General features: G+C 45.7%; 1 protein-coding gene across 4 annotated transcripts in view; it reads right to left on the bottom strand.

The window, feature by feature from the left end:
• The window catches only part of LOC146869579 (butyrophilin subfamily 3 member A3-like), a 473,774-nt gene that overhangs the window by 296,241 nt on the left and 150,850 nt on the right, over nt 1-26,683 (bottom strand). The window lies entirely within an intron of this gene.

The raw sequence follows: 26,683 nt of genomic DNA, 5'->3' as shown, positions 1-26,683 counted from the left end.
AAGCTGTCAGTTCAACGATTTTGGGGGGGCTGAGCAAAAATTTCGGGTGGGGCTGAGCAAAAATTTCGGGGGGGGGGCTGAACTTTAAGCAATAGGCAGAGTGGAGCTGCAGGGGCTCTTAGAAGGGGTGAAACAACAGCGAGGCCTCATTAACATGCAAATGGTCTTTTAAAGACCTGTGAAGTGCTCGGGTGCGGCTGCTTTTTTGCCCGGGAAGGTGTCTCATCCCGGGCTGCCACACACGACGGGGGGGGGGGGGGGGGGGCTGAAGCCCTGTGAGTCCAATGGGTGTTGCGCGCCTGATGACAATACAGGCAGTGACTTTTAAATTAGCCCCTTTCAAAATACAACTGTATTTTGCCTCCTGTTTGCTGCTGTGTGTATAGCAGTTGGGGAATGCCACGTCTTAAAATAAATCGCGCCGCCTTGTCTTTTTTTTTTTTTTTTATAGAAACCGCATGTGCATTTAAGTAACATAAAATAACAGCACTCAGTATGGGTGTACATACTATGTTTTCCTTGTCAGTTTGTTGGAAGGGAACTTCATTTCTAAAAGCTGTCAGTTCAACGATTGTGTACACGTGGAAGTAACACACACAGTAAAATGTGAATGACAATACAGGCAGTGACTTTTAAATTTGCCCCTTTCAAAATACAACTCTATTTTGCCTCCTGTCTGCTGCTGTGTGTATAGCAGTTGGGGAATGCCACGTCTTAAAATAAATCGCGCCGCCTTGTCTTTTTTTTTTTTTAATAGAAACCGCATGTGCGTTTAAGTAACATAAAATAAAAGCACTCAGTATGGGTGTACATACTATGTTTTCCTTGTCAGTTTGTTGGAAGGGAACTTCTTTCGAACAACTAAAATGCAAGCCTAAACCGTTTGCAAGTGTGTGAGGGGTAGCCCATACATTAGAACAGAGTACATTCTTTCCCAGAACTGTTTCACCTGAAAACGTTTCTTTGTATGCTGTGGTTGGTGCAAGAGTGTGTTGTAATTTATGTAAAACGCGCACGAGGCACACATTACAGCGTCTTGACACAATGTGTACATTGTATGTTTAGACTGTTTAATTGTAAATGAAGAATATAACGATGCTGTTTTCTTTTAGAGTGCTCTTTGTACACGCAGGCTGCCACAGTGTGAAAGTGATCGCGATCACATCAAAGCGGCCGTGCCACACTTCAAAGCGCGGCTGTGTGACAGGCGAAAGTGAAAGACGAGTGCTTTCAGGCTGCCAAATGGTGCGCGCGCCCGGCACACATGCACAGTAGTTGGCGGCCTGAAAGCACTCGTTTGCACTTCCAAAAGTGCTTACTATAAGTCTCGCCAGAACAGCGCTAAAGCGCTGTCTCAGGCGAGACCTAAAAAGGGGTCATTTTTCACTGCAAAATTGAGGTGTGACCACGTTGCGTTTTGCACCGTTTCCTGTCGCGGGCACTTAGCCGAGCCACACAAGTGAGGTACCATTTTTCTCGTAGGACTTTGGGGAACGCGGGGTGGGTAGAAATTTGTGGATCCACGCAGATTCCATCACAGAAATGTGGGGAAAATGTGTTTTTTTTGTCAATTTTTAAGTTTGCAAGGGATTCTGGGTAACAGACCATGGTGGGAGGCAGTCAAGTCACCCCATCCTGGATTCCCCTGGGTGTCTACTTTTCAAAAATGTATAGATTTGCTAGGTTTCCCTAGGTTCCGGCAGGGCTAGGGTTCAAAAACTACAGCTAGACTCTTCGCAAAAAAAGTGTAAATTTTCAGTGTGAAAATGTGGTGTGTTCACCTTATGTTTTGAGCCACTTCCTGTCGTGGGCACTATGCCTACCCACACCTGTGAGGTACCATTTTTATCAGGAGACTTAGGGTAGTTCAGATTTGAAAAGCAACTGTTATTACCTATTGATTTGTGATGCATTTCTCCCTTCCAAATGAGACATTGTGTAAAAAAAAGTCATTTTGAAAAATGACCAATAATTGTCATGCAAGTATGAGTATTCCCAATTTCGAAAATGTGCAAATATGCACTGTTTCTAAACTCTGTAATTTGTTCCCATTTCAGAAATACATAGGTGTCTTTCATACCAATTTTTCCATGTATACATTTTCACACTATAATTGCTATATATCCGGAACTAAAAAAAAAAAAATTACAAGATGCTGCTCAGTTTTTTACTCTGGGTTCGTTGGGCTCTTGGTGAACCTACAAGTCCTATATATTCCTACAACCAGGAAGGTCCAGCGGATGTAACGGTACATTGCTTTCAAAGAGATGAAATAATTAGAAGAAGTTACAGGTGAAAACGTTGACTCAAAAGGCTGCTTTTTTCAACAAATTTTTAATTTTTCCTATATTTAACTGTTAGTTTCTATAAAGAAACCTTGATGGATCTACACAAATGACCCCTTGCTGAATTCAGAATTTTGTCTACTTTTCAAAAATGTATAGCTTTCCAGGATCCATTATTGCTTTTCTACCCATTTCTACCGTTATCTGGAAGGAGGTTGAAAGCACAAACAATAGCAAAAATAGGGTATGTCCCAGAAAAATGTCAAAACTGTGTAAAAAAATGTTGATTTCTGACAAAAATCTGTCATTCCCTAAAAGCTGGAGAAATGGTGATTTCAGCCCCACAAACCCTTTTTTGATATCATTTGCAGAGAAAAACCCAGACGCTATCATTTGCAGCCACTTTTCCCCATTTTTCACAAAAAAAAACAAATTGTGCTGTATTTTGACTAATTTCTAGGAACCCTCTAAGAGAATCCACAAACCCTGGGTACCTTTAGAATCCCCATGATGTTGGAAGAAAAGGACGCAAATTTGGCATGGATACCTAATGTGGTCAAAAAGTTACAGGGGCCTAAGCGCGCACTACCCCAAATAGCCCAAAAAAGGCTTAGCACAGGAGGGGAAAAGGCCTAGCAGCGAGGGGGTTAAAAATACATGACAGTAAATGCAAGTTGATTGGATAGAGAAGATAACATACTAAATACTAAAAATGAACAAACATTTAAAGCTGTGTGAATGACTGAACAGCAATCAAGTTATACATGTTTCTATCTGTACAACATTATTCTTTCATTATTTATACTGCTGAGACAACACAGTCATGTAGAGCCAGGGGGAGCCAATGTGAGGTGAACCCAGGTGAAGAATAATAATACCACAGAGGAAGGGCAATAAGAAGGGAGACAGATGGAGACATGGAGAGAAGACAAACCATAGTGCTTGAGAAGAAGAAAATAGAAAGTTCAGGAGGAAGACACAGTGACCACGAAGAAGTGAATAAGCAGAGAATATGAAAGAGGAAAATTAGGGGAGTCGAGTGAGGTGCACAGTATCTGGCAACATTAGAAGTGATGGTGATACGGTGGGACAGTCACCAAATAATACACCTCGTGTTGACTTTACTTGCTTGGATAATACCAAAAGGTTTAAAAACATAAATCAAGAAGGTTTCATCTGGTAATTTTATTGGGTAGGAGTTGGACGACATTATTTTATTTCCAGTTATGACGATGATTCAGTAAAACAGGCTTATCCTATGTGGGAAAACTGTTTGGGCTACACTCACAAAGAAAGTCTGTGAACATCAGCAATCTATGCATAGTAGTTTACTTCCTGCAATTTGCATAGGGTTTTGACCTTTAGGGGATTTACTAGATTTGACAAGAGTAAGATCTGGCAAGAGGCAATTTCTTGTTGTTCCAACATTTGAGACCATGCTGTACTCTTGACTCAACTAACACAATCTTCCCACTGGCCCTTTGCTTGAGACTACTGCCTGCTTATAATCTTTGGAGGTGGATGCATGAGTGGACAAGCACGCAGAATTATTGCAATGAATAATGCAATGATCCCCAACAACGTCATTATTGTTCCTATTATCAAAGGACGTAATGTCTGATAGAGGAAGACGCCTCCAAAATACTGTCGCTCTCTCTTGAGTGGGATAGGCGTTGTCTTTAACTGTGTTTAGTACCACCACTAAAAAGGGCTGGATCTGCAAGGGGCACAGATATGACATTTTGGTGTTTCATGTGGACCCCAACCTCCGTAGCATCGACCAGGGTGTCTGGGTGTACGCTTGACATTGTACAAAACTGTTCTTTATCTGCCAGGTGTCCAGCTGTGGTAAGACCAGAACAGTGTTGTAGTGCAGATGAGCTGTGACCACCACTAGGTACTTAGATAACACCCTTGTAGCTGGTGTAACCCTGAATGGTAGGACATTAAACTGGTAGTACTGCTGACTTGCCAAGAGGTGCCAGAGGTGGCAATAGTGTGCCGGAAGGATGGGGGTGAGAAAGTAAGCATCCTTGAGATAGAGGGTTGCCATGTGGTCTTGGAGATATTCATACATATTTCTTCTCAAAGAGACATGTATTTCCCACCTGGAAAGCAAAAGTACTCCGACGTGGGTATAGCCATGCAAGATATTTGCAAATGCCCACAAAGATCACTTTATGAATATTCTGAGCAGCTTGCATGGCCAAAAACATGGGACACAATTCTGGAAACCGCTCTACTGTACACTTACTAATATGGAAAAGAAACTAATATTAGTTTTACCGGCAGTAAAAGGAATTTGCGGATGAAAAAAAATCTGAAAATCCTTATTCTTGCAATTTCAACTATAATGACCTTCAAGCCTCACATGTGAAGCCATTTTAAAATAATCATAAACTATGATTCAAAGCAGCTATTATGAAGAAAAATAAGTACTTTCTGCACTAATGATTAAGTGTAGATTCTATTTAAGACATGGTGCTGACTATTATATTTGTCAATCCTTACAGCAACCCAAATGAAATGCAGGGATTCCATAACTTTAATAGCAATTTCTGCTCAATCGATTGCCTAAAGCTAGTCAAAACAGTCATATTTTGTGGCTTGCTGGTCACCCAGTATTCATGACATCTCTGAAGGAAATGATAAAACAAATCTATTACTCTTCTAGGAAGGACACGCCTAAGTTCAGTCAGTCCATATTGAGATAAATCGTAAACTATAATTCCACTATAACCTATTCCCTCATGGGAATCTTTAATCCCCATGGTTTGTTTCCGTACTTCAATTAGGGACAAATAATACTTCCTTCAGTGGCTTTAATAGGAATTTATTTTCTAAAATATTAGTGTAGAAAATTGTTATTTCATGGTAAGACACATAGGCTCCTGCTATCTTATTATCCTAGTCTAACACTTACCCTTCACTACTAAGGCTATCTGTTCTACCGGTTTATATTAATGTTCTTTGAACATCAAATACCCTGGCAAATTAGCAGCTTGCAAGATGTCCTCTATCCTCCTACTGTGAACGCCTTCAAAGGCATAGTCATTCTAGCTGAGGTAGCCCTACACCTAGATATTACAAAGCTGCCTGTTACATGCTCCATCTAACCCACCTTGCAAGAGTGGTAGAAGGACTAGCTTTTCGTTCCTCTTAGTAGCCAGAAGTAACTTCTTGGCCCCTCTAGATCTCAGCTTTGTCACTTTCTCAAATACCTTAAGGCATCTGACAACTAGAAAACTATGTACACATTCCACAACAATTAATATTCAACTTTCAAAAGAGCAGCCTGCTTAATACATTCCAAGAGGTGTTCTCCAACAGAGCCAATTGGAAGAGTAACAATACCAGGACCGATTGCTGACCTTTAGGTATTAACCATCCTGTAAATGATACCACTACATGACAATAAGGACAAAAACTTTAAAATTTACTCTGCATTAGGGTATTCACTCCTAGCCCACCTGGTACACGCAGACCTGTAACTTAAGATGGTACTAAGGTCCAAGATTCATTAACTTAAGATTGAATTAAGGTCCAAGATTCATTGATGGGAGAAGGAGCAACCTTCAAAACTCAGAAACCTACTCCCTAAAATTCTTCACATTGTCACACCTGATTTGTGAAGGGGAGTCAGTCTGCCTCTCAATCCTAAACAAATCTCTCTTTGGAGAAAAAGGATTGGAGAAGCTTTTGGAAGTTCCAAAAGACCTGGAAGGAAGTTCACATGCTTTGCTTACTCCTTCCTTCTAGTTTTGGGTACAAACATTACAAGTTATTTTTGTTCGAAGTTTAAACTTTAGTTTTGATGTAAATTGTGATCCCACCCCAAAAAACACAATGCACTAAGACCGAGACCCCACCTCAGACTGTTTTCCTGACTCCCGCATCCAATGGAAGAGCGAGTGAGGTAAGTGGAGTAAAGTGAAGCATGACAGTATATGTGTAGGTGCACTGTGAAAGCATGCAAACCATTTGTTTGGAGGTGGGAGGGTGCATGTGAAAATACAGCACTACAAGCAACAAACAGACAGTTACAAAATAAAAATCATTTTTCAATTGTAGCATTTACAACTGTTGATCACATGCTTTGCATAAACTGGTAAGCAGCACTATCCCCCTATAAAACAGTGGCTAATTGGGGGAGTGGCCAAGCTGCAGGCCAAGATGGCCATGTAGTTTTGAAGCTCCGCCGAACCGCCCAACATCCTTACATTTATCCTGATGCAAACGCAGCCACCTGGCTATGAGAGGCACGTGACTGGAATCGCCAATGTGCCTTTCACAGTACGCTGACACCCCGACTGTATAGGGTGACCTAGAGGCCGAGATACAGTCCGAGCCGCCTGCTGCTGCGAACGCCCCGGGGCCTGAGGAATTGCAGCCACCCCTGATTACGAGCCTGTGTGGTGATCCCTGCTCCGACGGAGGCGCACTGCGTATATCGGCGCAATTCTGCTCCCCAGAGACCCAGAGCTACTGACAACATTTTGGGGTCCTCTGTAACTTCGAACGTGAGGAGACAAAAGTGTGGCCGGATTGCAGCTCCAGCCTACATTGCGACCCCCTTTAATTTCGGACTGCTCAACCTACATTTTACAAGACGCCGGCTGGAGCGCTTCCCCGCCTCCAGGCGGCACGAAAGGCGGAAGGTGAGATTACGTGCCCCCCTGTTCCGGGGGCCTGAGGGAACGCAGCCACCTCTTGCTGGCTCTGAGGGGCTCACATGGTTGTGGACCTTGGAGGAGAGCCACTTGGATCAGCGCAATATTGATCCCTAAAGCACTCTGCCATCTACACAACCCCGTCCCCCTTCATATCGCCTGAGGTGTTGGAATGGGTGTGCTACTTTATTGAAGAACCGGAGCTGACTGGATTGGGAGCCTGTGACACCCTGCGTTGCAGCTTGATGCATCGTGGCCCGCTGGTGAAGAAAATGCTGTAGGTGTGAGCCATCTGGTGCTTGACTGTTGCTCTCTTGGTCTTCCCCGTCGGCTGTGCAGGTAAGCTGGTCCGATATTCCCCCGGACGCCCTGCGGTGGCAGGGGCCATTGCTGAGCCTGGGGGCCGGCCACCGGGCTGCGCGGCGCTGTGTGTGTGCCTGGGGTAACTGGGATTGCAATGGCTTCAATTGTGGCCCCTAAATTTATACTGCGCATAGCGCTGCATAAGATACTTTGCCAGAGTGCTGCATTGAGCCAGGACAAACTGCAGCCCCGGTGCTGAGTGGTGGGGTCTGCGATCCCTTTATGATGAGGCCATTGCCATACGGCGCAAACCTGATTCAGGCCCCCTACTTAAAACACACTGGGGAGTAACTATTGTTGGTTGCTTACAGATTGAGTGCTACATTCTTCCCTGGCTGTGGCAGGTCGCCCCTGACCAACAACAGGTCTCGTCGCCCGCTCCGATCCACCTGAGCCGTTGGAACACCATCTTTCCTGAGAGGGTGTATTTTGCGACCTGGTATGAAAGGACCCTAAGCAAAGAATTCTTCTGTTTTCTAAAGCCAGCAGTCGCTTAGGCAATACAGATGCCAACATGGTGGAGGGAGGTACAGAGCCCTTCCACGCAATGAGTGCCCCTCCCGGAACAGACGCCATTATGGCGGAATTGCATGCTAGATTTCACTCCTTGAATGGATGATTTGACTCCCTTGTAAAAAGTCTAGACACCATATGGGGGCCCGACTGGACGTACATGATAGCATATTGGACACAGCAGAGGGTCAGATTTCAGATTTAGAAAATGGAGCCGCGTAATCAGTAAAAAAAACTAGACGGGATGGAAAAGATCCTAAAAACTGTGGCAATGAAAAACGAAGATATGGAGGCGAGGAGTAGAAGTAACAATTTACTCATTTTGGGGGTTGCCGAGTCCGCAAACACTGGATGAATGGACCTTTTTTACCGAAACATTACTCACTGATTTGTTTGGGAAAGAAGATTTCACGCACACCTTCCTTATAGAGAGAGCACATCATTCCCTTGGCCCCCGTCCCAACCCAGGCGCCCCGCCTATACCGATAATAGCGAGACTCATGAACTTTCGAGATAGAGATAATGCGTTGCGCCTGGCTCGCAAAGCTGGCAATTTATCCTGGCAGGGTTCCACGATTTCACTATTCCCCGATTGCGCAGCGATGGTCCAAGAGGTATGAAGGAACTTTGCAGGAGTGAAAGCTACGTTCAGGAACCTGGGCTTAAAGTATGATATGCTTGATCTGGCTCGCCTGAAAGTGGACATTGCTGGGAGATCCTGTGTGTTTGACACTCCAACCACGGTTCAAGAATTCTGTTGTGACTATAAAGGGGCAGGTTTGTCCCAGGGGAAAGGCCCTGTAGAGATTCAGGGCAAAACCAAAGGGGATGATGGACGGAGTGTTGAACATTGCAAGCACTCACCCCCAGTCAACTGATCTGGGTTTAATCCATCATCATTCTTTAGCCCACTCTGCCACCCCAGTTCAGACATGGCCATATGCAAATCAGTCTGACCCTGTGCCTCATGGGAACAGTCCAGCCCGAACTGCCAAGCCATGCCTTCCCTGGACCGGAAAAAAGCTTCCTAGGGCTGGTTTCTGGCATTTCAGCCGTCTTCAGCCAGCTGTAGGGGATTCCCCACGCACAGTGGGTCAGTGGCTAGTGTGGAGCTGTTCACCTCGGAATCTGTTTAGTAAATTTAAATTTAGTGAGACACCCTCTCTTACCCCTTCGAGCACGGAGACGAATTTGATGGGGTGTTTGTATTTGAAGTAACTGCAAGTTTGGGCGGTTTGGCGGGGCGTTGCCGCCCCCCAGGTGTTTATCACAGAATGCATTATGTTGTTTACTGTTTCCCATTGCTATGGGCTGTTTCTGTTGTGTTTTCCTCACTAGGCAACAGGATATATCCCTGCGATTGGGTGTGCAGGGATGGGAGGGGGGAGGTGGGGGTATGTTAATTATAATTTTGGAACTCACCATTGTCATTTGCTTTACATTGCTGGTACATTGTTTTACGAATTACGCGTGCAGACATATCGGCAAACACTACACACTATGGCTCGTGACCACTTAGCACCCTTCTCTGATTTAACACTTATCACTTGGAACGTCCGGGGATTGGACAACACTAGAAAGGGGAAACAGGTGATGTACTGCATGATGAGACACCAAGTCGATATCGCGTCCCTTCAAGAAACGCATTTGCAGCCAGCGGCGAAGGGAACCTGCGAGAAGAGAAGTGACTGTCGGCCTTTCCTGTTGCGGCGTAGACCTGAGGGGAATTGACTCCTTGCCACGACCCCCCCCCCCTGGCCATTGCAACGTATAGCGGCAAAACATGGCGTTGAGTGCCTGCTCGTGGCTGGGGGGTGATACTCCGGTCTCGCCCGCTGCCCACTTCGCCCTCCCTCTTCCGGACACCAGCTCCACAGTGCCGTCCCGGATTGCTGCCGATGTGGGGGCCCAGCTTCCGCTGACATGCGGCTCCGTTCTGGCTGTCCTGCGGGACTTCCAACTACAGATGTGCGCTGGCCTGCAGGCGCTGAGTGAGCGGTTTGACCCCATACTGTCGGCTGCGGGTCGCGAGCGCACTGTTTGTCATCCACAGGGCGTGGGTCTCCCGGTGCTTTTGTCCTCTTGTGGGGACGCAACGGCGGTGTATGATTGTGCTACACTGGTGCCTTCATCTGGCGCTCCCGGCGCCCAGAGTCCACCGCTCTCCACCTCAACTGCGGATACTTTGTCCCCCTGGTCATGGCTGCCTGCTTCATTGTTGCCTGCCTCACCGCGTCCGCAAGACTATCCTGCTGAGCGATACCTAACGGCTTCGAGGAACCGTCCGCAGTGGCCCACTGCTTCCTTTTTGTGGAACTCCTGTACCTTACTTGCCAGGTTTGGATTTTATGTGGTGCAAAGAGGGACCTCAATCGATGGTCGGCGGCCATTTCGTGATCCTACTTCACCATCCTCTCACAAGCGGCCATCTTGTCTTTGTCTGCTCGGGACACGGGGCCTTCATGCAGGGGCTGGTTTAATTCCACGCCCGCGATCGGGCCAGGGCTAGACTGACTTCTATCGCCATGGTTTATGGACGGGCTGGCCTGGGACTGGAACTGTATGTATGTTTTGCGCGCACTCGTCGCGACTTGTATCCCTTCGCTTAAACTGTGGTGCCATGGTATCTTCGCATGCCGTTTTTTGGCGTAGTGGGCTCTCAGTGTGTGGGGGCCATAACTGGCTGATGGTTTGGGGCGCTCTGGTGTCCCGTGGGCTCCTCCCCACCTTCTTTTCTCGTTTTCTTACTTTCTTTACTCTATTCCTACTTTCGCTCTTCTCTATATTTCGGGTTCAGTGGGCGACAGGCACTATGCTGGGGGGGGGGGAAGGCCGTAGCCTCCGCATTGGTGTAGGGTGGGGGGGTAATACGCTGTTCTTAATTAGTTCTATGGGCCTTTCTTCTTTTCTGTCTCTGCGCTCTACTTTCTTCGATTCGGGGTCCGGGTGTGGGGTGGATCGAGTGGGGGCGGCTCTGGAGGGGTGCGTACTTGCTCATGTGACTATCCTGATATATCTCTGCACCGCCTCACTGATTGAGATTTTACTTCCATTGTTGTTCTTACTGATGTTGCTGCTCTCCCGTGTGGTGAAGCTATCTTGCGGACTCGAATCTCCTTTGTTCTTATCCTTCATTGACTTTTTTTTCTCTGGTAAAGTTATCTAAAAAATGTAAACTTAACCTTCGCCTCTCCTTCCCCGGGTGTCAAAGATATCTCCAGTATGTGACTCATAACTCGTTGTTAATCCTGACCGTTGACGCACGGGGGATGTAATGTGGGTATCAGTGCTTTACTGTATCGTGGCCGGCCTGACGGTTGTAGGCCCGTATTTGTTCTTTTACGATGCACGAATAAAGGTTTTAAAAAAAAAAAAGAAACGCATTTGCCAAAATCCACAACTACATAATATGCTGCCTCATGGGGCCCACATAGAAGCTTTGCAAACTACAGTACATACTCCAGGGGCACGGCTGTGCTCATACATAAATGACTACCTTTCCAGTTTTCTAAGACTCGCATTGACGGGGAGGGCTGCTATGTTATGTAGCAGGACAGTTGTTTGGTTACAAGATTGCCCTCGTTTGTGTCTATGCACCAAATGTTGATGACCCGGAATTCTTTCACACCATTCATGCACGGATCTTGCAGTTAGATGTAGACGATATCTATATGGGGGGTGACTACAATCTCCTACTGGACCCCACTGAGGACAGAACATCTACCACTGCAGACACTAAGCCAGAGCCCACAATGCACTGACGGTACTTTGCAACGCTTTGAGTCTTTGATGAATTGTATCATTGCTGCCCAGGGGAAGTGGTGTTTACACATTACTCCGCTCCCCATCGCACCTGGACAAGATTCGACTATTGGCTTATATCCCCAATGTTAGCTACCTCGTACAAGACCATTCAACACTTGCCTAGAACCCTCTCAGATTACTCCCCAGTTGTATTGACCCTCACGATCCCACTTTCAGAGGGCTGTGAGAGGCCCTGGCGGTTCCCTAATCAGGCACTGCTGGATAATGTCTTTCATGCTGAGATTCGCGAGGCTATTGGGGAATATTTCGACATTAACACTGGCTCGGTTGACTCTTGGTCCACCCTCTGGGAGGTCTTTGAGGCGTATCCGAGGGGCGTGTGCATTTCTAAACATGCAGGAGTACTGCGTGACCTGCAGTCCACACTCAAACGAATAGAGTAGCTACTGAGTACTCTAGATAGAGAAATGTTGGGGAGACCTGATCAGACACAGCAGGGCTGTAGATTGAGGCTACTGACAGAAGAGTGCTGAGCATGAGGCTAATTTTAAATATGCAACAGCACGCCAATATGGTGAGGGATAGCGACCTGGCCGTACTCTGGTGAGACTGCTGAGACCTGTGGCGAGACAGACATGTATTGCGGCACTTAATTTCACGCAAGGGAGGTTACTCACTGGCACCCCGGATATTAGAGACGAATTTCTGAGATATTATTCCCAGTTAAACACATCCCGTTTACCACAAGGGGATGAGCAAAGAAAGTAATATTTAGCTGAAGTGGCCTTAGTGTGGCTATATAACGCTATGCTGCAATTTCTGGCAGAACCCTTCTTGCCGGAGGAAATTATAAGCGCTATCGACACCTTGAACGGCACGACTGCTCTGGGTTTAGATGGATACACAGGACATTTCTATAAAGCCTACAAGGCTATAGTTGCTCCACATCTCCTGGAAGTTTATAATGAGGCCCTAGAGCGACGAGTATTACCTCCTACTATTCGCAAAGCCGTGATCATTTTGCTTCCAAAGCTTGGCAAAGACCTGCTTAGCTGCGGCTCCTATAGGCCACTATTGTAATTAAACCCAGATTACAAGATACTGGCTAAAATGATTGTGCTACGTCTAGCACTATTGCTTGACAAGATAATCGCCGGCGCAATCCGGTTTTGTACCACACAGGTCTACCACTTTGAACATCCATATGCTGTTTGCCACTATCAACAGGATAGACCCCGAGGTACAAGCGGTGGTCGTACTTTTAGACACCGAGAAGGCCTTTGATTCTCTCGAGTGGCCATTTTTCCTAGCGGTCATGATGAAGATGGGCATGCCGAAAGGGTTTGTGAAACTTACGTCCCTACTCTATGTATCGCCCACGGCAAGACTCTGCCTGAATGGCACACTCTCTTCCCAATTCATACTGACGCGTGGCACCAGGCAGGGATACCTGCTCTCTCCATTATAATATTTTATGTCCCTCGATCCCCTCGTTAGGCAACTTACAAGCAAAACATTTGCAAAGAGTTCTCCAATTTACAACTGGACCGCTATTATCATTATATGCGGACGACATTGTACTGTTTGTACGCAATCCGCAGGACAATTTGGTTCTCCGCATTAGAGAAATTATTCGGTTTGGTGGGCATTCTGGGTTGGGCATGAATTGGAACAAATCGGTAATCTTCCTGTTGACTCCCTGCACAGTTAGATGGGAATGTGAATACCTGTTGACATGGCGCAGCAACACCACCAGTTACTTGGGAATTAACATACGTCTAGAAGATGAACAAGTGCTTCGCTTAACTACAGCCCCGCGATACATATGCTGGAACGGCAAGTAGAGTGCTGGATTCAGCTTTCCATCTCGCTGGCTGGAAGAGTGGCAATTATAAAGATGGTTGTACTCCCCAAATTTTTATATTTGTTCCAAAACATACCCATCCCCTTCCCCAACACTTTTTTTCAAACACTTTATCATCTTATTCAGCTTACACGGGGTGGGAGGCAAGCGAGAGTCAGCTGGGATACCTTGACACTACCCTACGAGAGAGGGGGATTGGGGTTGCCGAACCTGCATATTCATGATCTAATAGCGCAATGTAGTATTGCGCGATCATGGTATCATCTCAACGTGCAACTGCCTTATTCCAGACTAGAAGCAGACATGGTGAACCCTACGCCGTTAAATGCTATTCTGCCTAAAGGCTTCCCCAGAGATCCGCGCGATGTACAAACTGTGTCGGCGACCTGCTGTGCTGGGAAGAAATTAGCGCGAATGACTGGGGGACGTCCACTTTATTCCTCAGCAATCCCACTGGCCAGTAACACATGGCTACCCCCCACTGAAGAAAAGCTTGTGCAGTGTACACTCACCACTTATTCCTTAGCCACGTGTGGAGACCTTTTCCCGGGGGGACATGTATTTCACTGTACAGAAGACGCCAGATTACGTGGTGCACCCTTCATGGACAAATTTGTCCTTAACAGGCTCCGATGTGCATTGAGAGCACAAATTGCGGAATTTCCCCTAGTACCAGTGTCCTATTTACCACTGACAGTTCTGATTACAAGTGCTGAGGGAGATCATCTAATATCGAAACTATATGAAGCATGCATGACACTTGTACCTGCCAAAGACACTAAAATACGGGACGCTTGGGAACGGGATTTAGGGCACCCAATTAATAATTCATAATGGTCCTTTTGCTGTACGCAGATTAAAGAAGTGTCTCTCTTGATTCAAGAGTATGGGAAGGAAAACCAAATATAAAACAAGCATTTGCAATGCAATAGGTCTCGCATTTATAAGAGTTTGAGCTATTGGCATTGTAAAATTACAATGCCTTTTATTTAGGTTTTGGTTTTAAAACAAATAAAAGCCATTGTCATTTACAATGTCAGTAGCATAAACTCGCATAAAAGCAGTGTGCGGCGTGCAGCAGTGTGCGGCGTGCAGCAGTGTGCAGCAGTGTGCGGCGTGCGGCATGCAGCAGTGTGCGGCGTGCAGCAGTGTTTCGTGTAGCAGTGCGAGGCATGCAGCACTGTGTGGCGCACAGCGGCGTGCAGCAGTGTGCGGCGTGCAGCAGTGTGTGGCATGCAGCAGTGTCGTGCAGCATGCAGCAGTGTGTAATGCAGCAGTGTGCAGCAGTATATGGCGTGCAGCAGTGTGCGGCGTGCAGCAGTATTTCGTGTAGCATTGTGTTGCGTGCAGCAGTGTGTGGCATGCAGCAGCGTGCAGCAGTGTGCAGCAGTGTGAGCCGTGTAGCAGTGTGAGGCGTGTAGCAGTGTGAGGCGTGCAGCAGTGTGAGGCGTGCAGCAGTGTGCGGCGTGCAGCAGTGTGCGGCGTGCAGCAGTGTGTGGCGTGCAGCAGTGTGTGGCGTGCAGCAGTGTGCGGCGTGCAGCGGCAAGCAGCAGTGTGTGGCGTGCAGCAGTGTGTGTTTAGAAACGAGAATGAAGTTAAAAGTAAATTTACGTTTCATCATTGTCATCTAATGACTTCGTTATGAGAACTGATGTACCCTGTCTTACTTTGAATACTTCAAAAATAATCTACATAGCGAAAATCTTTCAGAGAATCAGAATGTGTACCCATTTCTATTAGTTTAATGTTTTGGCCCCAATTACCCAGGCTGGGACAAAGCAATAATAAAAAAAAAAGAAGTAGGGGGAAATAATGAATAACGGTCCTTCAGAGAAGCAGCGGAGCAGGGCTGCACTCGAGATCTGTAGTAAACAAGCACAGTGTAGCCACACAGCTTGTTTACCTGTAGCTTGTAGTCATTTTACACAAAACGCTGCATTTTAAGACCGATCACATGCATAATCTTGTTTGCAGATTTGTTTTAAAGGCGAGCCCTCAACGTGATATACAATTTCTTAACTGTACACACAGGCCCCTAAACAGTGAGCCGTTATGCCTCATAAAAGAAGCCTAGTAAACAGTATGCCAGAATGTAAAGGTTTATAAAAGCAGCAGGCTTGTATTATGCTGTATGACGTTTGAGCACCGCATCAATGCTTACAGATGAATTACTGTACCTGCAGCCTTTTAAGGGAACCACATGCCTAATATTCTCTCCATAAGCCTTCAATTAAGGCTAGCACCCAGCGCGGTACATGATTTTGTAATACCACAAGTACCGGCAATACCAAAAAACAGACTAAGTCAGCTGAATTTTTTAACAAAGCAGACTAGATCGTAGCTTTAACACATATTTACAAAAGCAGCTACCATAAGCAAGTAAAAAAAAAAACGAACACAAATATAGAAGACTCATGGAAACAACTAAACACTTAAGCGAGATTGCATTCCTCATGTGCTTGTTAAGGAAAGAAGCACACATGGCGCCAGTGAGACGGCTGCCTATGTCCTCTCCTGAGAGTTGTAGAAACCTCAATTGTCGAACAACAAAGCAGTAAGCTAATTAACGCGGCGTGGCGCCAGCTAAACACGTGCTGGTCTTGAACACTGAATGCTAGCACGTCTTTGAGCGCGTTCACAAGTTAACTATTTTAGTCACCGCAAGGGCAGCAGTCTTGGCAGAGACAGAGCGCACTAATAAGCAGATTTCCCCATGCTAGTGTTGACATAATACAGAGCTAATATAGATGTGTGCACACAAATTCACAATAAGCCTAAAAGCACCAAAAGCACGGACGAGACCCTTGCAGCCTTATTAAAAAGGGCTCATACATAGTAGATCAGCTGTTCGCTGAAAATGAATATCAAGTAATGCATTATATTAAAACGGACATGAAGAACACCGCTGAACGAGGGCAATGGCTCGTAATGCGAAAAAGCAGGCTTCGCTGCAGGAGGCACCACAAAGGCGGCAATCCTGATGCGGAGGGGGCACACTAATCCCCAGACCTCTGCATGCCAGTGGTGACATAATACAGAGGTAACTCAGAGGCCTTATACCCGATGGATCAGCAGTTTGCTGAAAAGTAATAGCAAGGAGTGCGCTATATCACAATGTGCCCCAGAAACACAGCCTAACAATGTACACAGTTCGCACTGCTGCGAAAGCAGGCTTCCCTGCAGGAGGCACCCCAAAGACATCAGTCTTAACGGAAAGGCCTCATACATGGTAGATCAGCCATTCGCCGAAAAGTAATATCAAGTAATGTGCTGTATTAGAACGGACACGAAGAACACAGCTGAACGAGGGCAACGGCTCGAAGGGAAGCTGGGAAAAAGGAGAAGTGTGTGTGTGGGGGGGAGGGGTTGTGAGTCATTCGTTGTAATCAGAGAAAACTCTGAAAACAAGCGCGCACTGAAGCTGACGAAGAGGGAGTGGGAGGGGGGAGTGGGGAGTGGGGGCGGGCACGCAGGCTGCCAAATGGTGCGCTGAAAGGGATCGCGATCACATCACGGCGAAAGTGAAAGCAAACAAGTGCTTTCAGGCCTCCAAATGGTGCGCGCGCCCGGACGGCGCACATGCACTGTATTTGGAGGCCTGAAAATCCACTGTTTGCACTTCCAAAACTCGCTTACTATAAGTCTCGCCAGAGCAGCGCTAAAGCGCTGTCTCAGGCGAGACCTAAAAATAGAAGGAAAGAAAAATATAGAGAATGATACCAGAGAAGAAAGCAAATTAAGTAGTCCTTGAGGAGAATGAGTCCACAAGCTCTAAGACACCGAAAAAACTATTGATAAACATGAACAAACCTGACCCTTCCCAAACGCCTTCCTATTCACCCTCCCAACCACTCGCTGATGTGGAGAAAGGAGGAAAGCTCCAATAGTGAATCGTGTTTCTAAACGTCGCCATAAAAATCAAATAATTAGGCCTCATCCAATTCACATTTTTTCCAGAATCTTACTTTACTAATCAAAAATTGAGAAATCTTCCTTCCCCTAGGCATATCAAATACTTCCAGAAAACTCAAAAAACTAAAATAGCAAAACGTATATAAACATCAAGTGAAAGAAGAGGTACCCCCTATAACTTAATTTTAGGTCTAGGAAAAGGGGGAAAACAAAACACATCAAAAACACAATATTGCACACACTTTTTATATGTTTTTATTTTGTATTCATTTTAGCCATAGTAGATATATCCTACCATGCTTTCCAATTTATATGTTCAAAACATTATTTACAATTATGTTGACCGTATACATTTAAATTTCTTGCACGTCAAAGACACATTTCTCCACACCCGGGCCGTACTCTCCGGCTCAGGCCGGATGAAGTGTAATTAATGGGCCCGATGGCAATTTTTACAAAAAGGAACATTAGGAACATGTGATAAACAGTAGAGGAGGTCATGAAAATCAGTTTGGGCAAGGAAAAGGGTGTCGCCGGACACTACATCATATCCTAGAAAAGTTTGCTCCTTTGAATCATGGGACATGTAGTCCACCAATTGCGCTCCACTTAGTGTTGACTGTAGTCCCCTTAGTGTTGACACTGCAGTCAACCCTGAGGGGAGCCCAAATTGTCCATGTTGCTTCTTGTTGTCCGTGTTGCTTCTTACCATTTCATGCACCCCTTGGTGTTTGTATTGCTGCTATCTCTCCCACCCCCATTGTCTGTGTTGCTTCTTACCTTCCTGCCCCTACCATCCAGTTGCCCAGGTTAGAACCCCCACCTGTCAAAGAAAACAAAGCCCTAAACACAGCCTGGGCTAGCTACATCATAGAGTTTTTCTTTTGTCCTATTGCTCTTTCCCTTCCACCCTCCCTCTTGTTGTCAGTGTTGTCTTTTCCTTTCCACCCTTCCCCATTGTCCGTGTTGCTCACTCCATTCATCATAAGGGGAAAAAAACGCTAAGATGCGGTCAGTGTTGGCCAAGTCATAACGCTTTTAAAAATAACTTTTACCATGCTACACAGCTGCTGCGCTGCTCTACATTATGTGTTATTGTCAAAGCCAATAGCTCGTGGTTAGGGGAGACCTATTGGCGTTGACAATACTTGATTAACAGGACACCCTTCTAGGTTACTATGGCTGCTTAACATTCAAATATCATTTACAAATACGTTGTTTATTCTTATTCACCATATATTGAACGGTCGAGAAAAGATCCGGTCGCATAACTGTGTTTTTAGATCACTGTACATAACACATTCTTCCAATGATGCAACGTTATCTTTGGCTAAAATAAGTGTCACACTTGATGTTGTGAGAAGAATCTAATAAAACATGGTATATTCAAACTTTCGCTAGATTGAAAAAATACTCATTAAAAAACGCAGTAACCAATATGTGCGGTTTTTGAATGAAACAATAAGTGAACAGTTATTAACTCAAAATCAGTGAATTAAAAACAGCAGTAGAGGGCACGGCAAGTTGCATAAAGGAGTCAGCTGCTTGTTCAAAGGCCTGTACAAACGTCATCTGAAGAGAATTTGGACCAGGTTTATATGAATCAGCTTCCGGTTTGAATATTTAAAGCTGTGCTCAGGTTTCAGAACTGGCTGAGCTCAGGACAGTCTCCAGCACCGCTGTTGGTAGAACGATGGGCAGTGTTTCCTCCATCAACAGCGGCAAATGGAAGCAAAGTGAAAAGAAGTCAAAACACCGCCAGGTGAGATGGTTCATTTATTAGATCCAGTCATGGCAACTCCCCGGCAGCAACTGCCGTAGTTAGGACATCGCACATTCCACGCAGGGAACCTTACACGGAAGCGTTCTACATTCTGTGAATAGAAAGATAGATCCCAACACACCTCCCTATCTTCACAATGAAAGAAAGAAAAGAAAGAAGAGAAACAGGCAAGATAACAAGAAGAGAAACAGGAAAGTTTGATTAAGTAGAATTACATGAGCAATAAGGCCAATAAAGCACATCATCATAAAATCAAGAGAAACTGGAAAGTTTGATGAAGTAGAATTACATGAACAATAAGGCCAATGAATCACATCATCTTAAAATCTCGAAATTTGGCAGGAACAAACTCAACCTGGAGGATGCACCCCTCAAAGGAACCTGGTCAGAATGAACCCCACTTCCCCTCCCGTGAACACTGGAGGGCACAACAGCAGAAGGGGAATGAACACCCACTCTTTCATTAACTACATCTACCATGGGTTTGGGTACAATGGAAACAAAAGACTTGTTCCAGACTCTCCCGTCCGTTAACACCACGACATGGTCTTTTACTGCAGATACTCTTATAGGAGACGAGAAGCGAGACTCACCCTTGCGGAGAAATCCCGGCTTCCTGACCCTCACCCAATCGCCCACCTTGACATCAGGAAGATGACGCACACCAGGCCTAGTGTCACATCTAGACTGAACAGCAGCCCTAACATCAGTTACAACAGACAACTTCAGAGCATCCACCACTCTCCTGGACATCCATTCCTTGTTCAGCTTTGACCCCGCTACCCTTCCCCGAAGTAAGGTAAAAGGAGCAACACCAGTACTGATGTGGGGAGTGGTTCTCACAGCCCACAACATATCGCAAACAGCCTTGAGCCAATGCAGACCATTCACCAAAGCAAGCTGCAGGTGCTCCTTAACACGGTTGAAACGCTCAACCAAGCCGTTGCTGCTGGGGAGATAGAGGGAGGTGAGAATATGTTTAATCCCAGCATCTCTGAGAAATCTCTGCATTTCAGACGAAGTTAACTGGGTACCATTGTCTGATACTAATTCCTCCGGAAAACCCTCCCTGAGGAAAAAGTCTTGAAAAAATTTAATGACGGAAGAGGTATTGATATTCTCAACAAATCTTACCTCAGGCCATTTGGACATGTAGTCAACCAGGACAAGAGCATATTTAGGAGAACTACCAATGAGCCCAAACGGACCAGCAATATCAAAGGCCAGTTTCGTCCAAGGAGTATTCTTGACAATAGGTTCAATTGGAGAGGGATGGGTCACCTGAGACTTATCACTCGTGACACACGTACAACAGTCCCGTACAAAGTGTTCAACATCCTTATCCATAGCCGCCACCAAAAATCTTGCCTCACCCTACACTTCATAGCACGAATACCAGGATGACCTTCATGAGCCAGATTTAGAATTTTAGTACGAATAGAAGGGGGAACTACTACCAACCCACCCCTACGTAACACACCATCCACCACAGACAGCTCATCCTTGATTCTTTTGTAAGGCACCAACTCAGGGGAACAATCCTTGTCGTTGGGCCACACACTAGCTAGGAGGTCAATGACCCTCGTGACAACAACATCCTCCGCCATACCGTCCAACCATTCACGTTCGGAAAGTGCACAACCCATATTGTCTTCCAATGAGCATACAGCACATACAATTTCCAAGTCATCACATTCCAGAACATCACTCTCAGCCGAGAGGGGTAACCTAGACAGGCAGTCAGCAACTTGGTTTTTTGCCCCAGCCACATACTCAAGTCGATAGCGAAATTCTTGCAACCTGAACTGCCATTTCGAAATGCGTGGCGTGGCCCGCCCGCCACCCTCAGTTGTGAATAAGTCGACCAAAGGTCAGTCCTTAAAATGAATTCATTTCCCCACAAAAAATTCTTAAAATGTTGTACACCCCACCACAAACCCAAGGCTTCCTTTTCAATAGTTGAGTAGGTAGACTCAGCACCCCTCAGGGTTCTCGAAGCGAAAGCTATGGTTTCTTCATGACCATCACTCCCCCTCTGAAGAAGAACGGCCCCCAAACCAACATTACTGGCATCAGTAGAAATGATACATAAGTCGTTGATGTTGAAAAGTTTGAGGGGTCGGGCTTGTACAATTTCATGTTTGATGGATTCAAAATTGTTACAACAGTCATCATCCCACACAAATTTGACATTTTTCTTAAGAAGATTACGCATAGAGGCAGTTTTAGTAGAGAAGTTGCTAACAAACTTTGCATAATATTCCACTAGCCCTATAAATGAACGGAGTTGGCCCTTGTTCGTAGGTATGGGTGCATTTTGAATAGCCTCTACGATAGAAATATGGTGACCTAAGTAATCAACACCATCTTGAAAAAAACTTGCATTTATCGGCTCTTAGTGTCAAACCACTTGCTTGGATGATACTTAGAACATGTTTGACTCTGTCATCATGCTCCAAATCAGTCTTCCCATAAATGAGAATGTCGTCTTGAAAAAAAACAACCCCAGGAATGTCCTTGAATAAATTGTTCATCAGCCTCTGAAACACTGCCGACGCAGAGGCAAGTCCAAAAGGCATACGGATGTATCGGTAAGCACCTCCTGGAGTGACAAAAGATGTTAGATGTCTACACTCTTTGCATAACTCAATTTGATGATACGCTGAGGAGGTGTCAAGGGAAGTGAAAAACTTGGCACCTTCAAGAGTGCTTAACAATTCATTGATGTTGGGAAGTGGTTGACGATCAACCCAGATGTTAGCATTGAGGTCTCTCAAGTCAACACACATTCTGAGACATTTATCAGATTTCCGGGCCAAAAGAATGGGGGCGAGCCATTCGGAACCCTCAATAGGTTCGATGACCCCTGCTGCACAAAGTCGTTCTAATTCTTTTTTGAGTTCAGGGCGGAGGCTCAAAGGGACCTTGCGGACTTTATGCGCCACAACCCTGGCACCATCTTTAAGAATAATGCAATGCTGGAACCCCTTGAGCTTTCCAAGTTTACCGTCGAAGACATCAGGAAACATGTGTCCCCACTTGACATTGGATAATTGGGTAACGGTGCAAGCTAAGGACGCATCGGGAGAAGACTTGTAAAACTGAATGAGTGCAGTACGGGAAATTACCATGTCGGGATGGTTCGGGTCTAGGATAATGTTTAACGCTCCTTGTTCATCCCAACCTAACAAGTTTGCACCTTCCTTGACTACAAATACGGTACCAGTGGCGTGGTCAGTACTGAAAACGAGATTAGCTGTGAATTTTCCCAACACTTCAACTCTTTTACCCCCATAAGCAAAGATTTTGATATTGGATTGTTCTAATTGAGTACCGTCAATTTTATCAAAATCCGAGACATTGATTAAAGTAAATGGGGAACCAGAGTCAGCCAGAAAGTTCAGACAGGTACTATTCACAGTAATCTTACAAGAAGGAGAATTCCTCTTATGAACTCCGACCAAGGAAGATAATTCAACTACCCCTTCAGTTTGAGATGAAGGGGACAGCATTAGTAAATCATAACTCTCCTCATCTGAATCATCGGCGATGGCTTTCACCATTTGCGATGGGCTTTTCTTGATAGAGACAGCTTTACACATTCTTGAGTAGTGGCCCTTCCTTCCACAATTGTAACAAGTTTGATTCAGGGCAAAACAAAATTTGGCATTACCTAAATGAGACTTGCTCCCACAGCGGAAGCACATACATCGTTCTGTTCCCACTTGGCCTTAGACGGATTCGATGAAGGAAGGCGTGGAACGCTGACAGGTGATGGTTTAGGGATGCTGGCAGATGATGATTTTGCAGATTTGGAAACAGTTTTAGTATTTAACAGCTTTACTTCGGAAGTAGAAGAAGTGCTACCTATTTCTTTAACACAGAACTAAGAATGTTCAATACTTCTGGCCAACGTAAGAGCAGTTTCCAAGTCAGGATCATCAGAGGAAAGCAATTTTTCTTGAATCTTTTTATTCGAAGTCTTCTCAACCAACTGATCACGTATGATCTCATCTCTGAATTCTCTGTAGTTGCAGTTGACAGCTAGAATTCTAAGAGCCGCGACAAAATCATCAATAGAGTCACCAGGAGTTTGAGCACGTTGAAGAAATTTGTGACGTTCAAGGACGATATTTCTTTTAGGGCTGAATCGTTTGTCCAAGGTTTTAATGACAGAAGCATATTCGTCAACAAGTAGAGAATCTCCACTGTCCCCACCACTTACAAGAGTACTAACTATTTCCAGAGGTAAGGTTTTTAAAACATTCCTGCCCTCCGATCCAAGGTTATAGATTAAAAGAGCCTTCTTCGTTTTAGAAGTGAAAGTTTCTCCATCAATGGCTTCCAAATACGACTCGAATGTATCTTTCCACTCTTCCCATTTCACAGGTGGTGTACCAGCAGACTGCAGAAAGGGTGGAGGTACTAAAACACGATCCATATTTGAGCGTGGGTGAGTTGCTGCCACGCAGATATGAATTGCTCTATTAAGATTGTGAACGAGGATTAGAAATAGAATGGAAACAATGGAGAAAAGGTGTGCGCATCACCGAATACACAAAGAAGAACAAAGCTGATGATGCGCAAAACTAGGCAAAAGTGTGCGCATCACTGACAGTATACAGTTCTCAGCGTTGAAAACAGAACAATAAAAATATTGAATGCAATAACGTTGATGGTGCGCAAAATAAAGCAGTAGTGTGCGCGATGCTGAAAGTATGCTGTGCGCATCAGCGAAGAAAGCAGCATAAAGACGTGAGCAGTGACACTGAGCGCATCAGCGGTAGACTCGGCAAAGCATTGCCATGGTGATGTTAAACAATACAGGAGGATGAAATCCAAGATGGCTGCACGCAGCGTCGGTACGTTGCGTGCTAGTTACTAAGGAAGTCAGGCAGAAGAATAACGTGTTTCACGATGCGTGATGGAGAGCGATGACGTCACCAACGCGAGGAGTCGTGCGCCGAGCTCCCAATAAATTAAATGTACCTCCAAATCTGAGAAACCGCTTCCGAAACTGGAAAGATGCTTCACGGTTATGGTCCAGAAACCACCACGACAGCTGGAATGCTGGCAAGTAGACACATCACAGCGGAGGAAACCACAAGAGCCAGGCAACACCAGACAGGTCAGCAGGACGCTGGATCACCACAGGATGGGGAGGCCGAAGACTGGACCAGCTCGTCGCCAATGAAAAGAAGTCAAAACACCGCCAGGTGAGATGGTTCATTTATTAGATCCAGTCATGGCAACTCCCCGGCAGCAACTGCCGTAGTTAGAACATCGCACATTCCACGCAGGAAACCTTACAGGGAAGCGTTCTACATTCTGTGAATATAAAGATAGATCCCAACACAAATCCTGTAAAGCAATCACCCTACAAGCTTAATTGTCTCATCCGATCCTATCCTCAGCCCTGCCACTCTCTTGTCCTAAAAGGTTTGTGACAAAAAAGTTGTTCCAGAATCACGGTCGAAGGCATCGATTTTCAAGCCCTGTTTTCCAAACTTTGCAGAACGCAACACTGTATATGTGTATCTGTAGAGGCATGTACAATACATTTACCTACATGATAATCTGGTGTGAGATCTTGGCTACGAGGTGAGTTCCTTTGTGTGTACTTTACACCTACAAACATGCAAGCTGGTATTAAAGGAAATACCTAGAGGGAAAGGGAATTGGATGAGAGAGAGTGAAGAGAACAAGAGAGAGGTAGAGGGAGAGAAATAGAGACAGTGAGAAAGAGAGAGAACAAAAGAGGGATAGTGTGAGAAAGAGAGAGAGAAAGCGAGAGAGAGATATGCACAACTTGCCTTTTCCTATTAGTGGCTCGGACATGCAGAGTACTCTTGGGTAGCAGGATATTTCCGTCTAGGAGCAGCCACAAGCTGATGATGGAACACCTTGTCATATGTCCCATGCAGGCCCATTGTCGCGACTCTGGTCACTGTCTGGGTTAGGTGACAGATTGGCTTTCTGTATTCCCTCTAGACAGCCACACACAATTGGAGCTTCACTTATGATGGGTCTTCCAGGAGGATGGGAGGGAGGAGATGCGCGCTGCTTTTAACTTACACATGATTAGGCTGTGTCCTGTCCAGACACAAAGGGCTGCATACCCCCCGTATTGAGTCTGGAGCCAGGGCAGGAAGGGAAGACGAAAGAAGAGGAGAGGTAAGGTAAATAAAGGATGAGAAAGGGAGGAGAGCAGGGTCAGATGGAAGGTATGAAATTGGTAGGGTGAAAGATTACAGAGGGCAAATGAGAAGAGCGAGAGAGTGGAGGAGAGGTAGGAGGGAGAGAAGTAAGGGAGCAGGGGAGACATGCGCAGGTGTTGGGAACTAAGTGGGTGGCAATTAGTAATAGGTAAAGAGAGAAAGCAAAGGTACACAAATAACCAAATTATAAGATAGTCTAAAGAGTAGTGGGGTATAAGAATATTAGCAACTCTGTTACGAAGGAGTCAATGGATTAGATACATTCTGGAAAGCAGAGGCTTTAGAAGACGGTGGAAGGAATGAGGGGTACATTTGGTCCTAGTTTCTTCTGGGGGAGAGGCAAACTCCAGAAAAGGACTGATGCAAAGCACAAGAGGTTCTGCAGCTGGGGATTTACAAAAGAAGATTCTTTTTGCTCCTGAGGTCCCTCATGCCGCTGGGTGGCTTGATTGGACTAGAGGGTTAAGGATAGATCTTGAGTGGGCGGCTTTGTGGGACAGATGAACCAATTTAAGTTTGATTCTAGCTCTGACAGGAAGCCACTGTAGATCAACCAGCGGCAGCCCGCACTTAAGGGTGGAGGGGCCCAACCTTTTTCAAAACATGAAGAGAATCTGTCAGGATCAAAGGTAGGCCTGACAGACACTCCATGTTCAGGTCAGGAAGCCAGGCACTGTACATGCGTGAATGAGCAGGTGCCTGGCTGCCTGTGCTGAACTTTGCAGGGCTGAAAATGTCAGTTCCTTGTGGGCATGACCTCCTGAGCCCAGCAAAGTGCATGGTGATCCTCCCAACATGACGAGGGGGAGACTCAGACCTGGGCAGGTTTAGTTTAAGGCACTGAAGTGTCAGGGCTGAGTGTCTATCATAACGTCTCATCACAGAGTACAGTGAGGTCAGCAGTCACACTGACTCCTTCTCACTCTGTGATAAGATAGGGACTGCTGCCTCCTCTCATTGGATGACCCATAACAAGGTCAGCCAATGAGAGGAGACGGCAGCCCCAATGGTCAGGAACCACAGAGGCTTCGATTACGCCACCCCCGATCACCACTGCAACCCGTTAAGTGTAATTTTGATTGATGCATGCATTTGTGTGTATGCATGAATGTATTTACATTTATGGGTGCATGCTGTGAATGGGCGTGTATGTGCTGGTGAATGCATGGTGTAAGTCAGTGAGTGTGCATGTGTGCTCGCCAACCCTCGTCGCTCGAATTACCAGCCGACACTGAGATCAACTAGGATTGTTTTGATGAATATAAAAGTCTTGCCCGTGGCATGCACTGACATCACCTCTCACTAAATCA

The sequence above is a fragment of the Triturus cristatus genome, chromosome 1_1 (genome assembly GCF_964204655.1).
Source record: "Triturus cristatus chromosome 1_1, aTriCri1.1, whole genome shotgun sequence".
Lineage (NCBI taxonomy): Eukaryota > Metazoa > Chordata > Amphibia > Caudata > Salamandridae > Triturus > Triturus cristatus.
The sequence above is the reverse complement of the archived record's forward strand: the minus strand, read 5'-3'. Positions and strand labels throughout refer to the sequence as shown.